Source organism: Bison bison, unplaced genomic scaffold (assembly GCF_000754665.1).
Source record: "Bison bison bison isolate TAMUID 2011002044 unplaced genomic scaffold, Bison_UMD1.0 scf7180017864108, whole genome shotgun sequence".
Lineage (NCBI taxonomy): Eukaryota > Metazoa > Chordata > Mammalia > Artiodactyla > Bovidae > Bison > Bison bison.
The window spans coordinates 2,679,873-2,680,401 of record NW_011494680.1 but is presented as its reverse complement, the minus strand read 5'-3'; positions in this window follow the sequence as shown (position 1 = coordinate 2,680,401).

Here is a 529-nt window from a genome sequence, read left to right as displayed (position 1 = left end):
ATGAGAAATACTGGGCTGTAAGAAGCACAAGCTGGAATCAAGATTGCCGGGAGAAATATCAATAACCTCAGATATGCAGATGACACCACCCTTACGGCAGAAAGTGAAGAGGAACTAAAAAGCCTCTTGATGAAAGTGAAAGAGCAGAGTGAAAAAGTTGGCTTAAAGCTCAACATTCAGAAAACGAAGATCATGGCATCTGGTCCTGTCACTTCATGGGAAATGGATGGAGAACAGTGGAAAGTGTCAGACTTTATTTTTGGGGGCTCCAAAATCACTGCAGATGATGATTGCAGCCATGAAATTAAAAGACGCTTACTCCTGGGAAGGAAGGTCACATTGAAAAGCAGAGATATTACTTTGCCAACGAAGGTCCATCTAGTCAAGGCTATGGTTTTTCCAGTGGTCACGTATGGATGTGAGAGTTGGACTGTGAAGAAAGCTGAGTGCCAAAGAATTGATGCTTTTGAACTGTGGTGTTGGAGAAGACTCTTGAGAGTCCCTTGGACTGCAAGGAGATCAGTCCTGG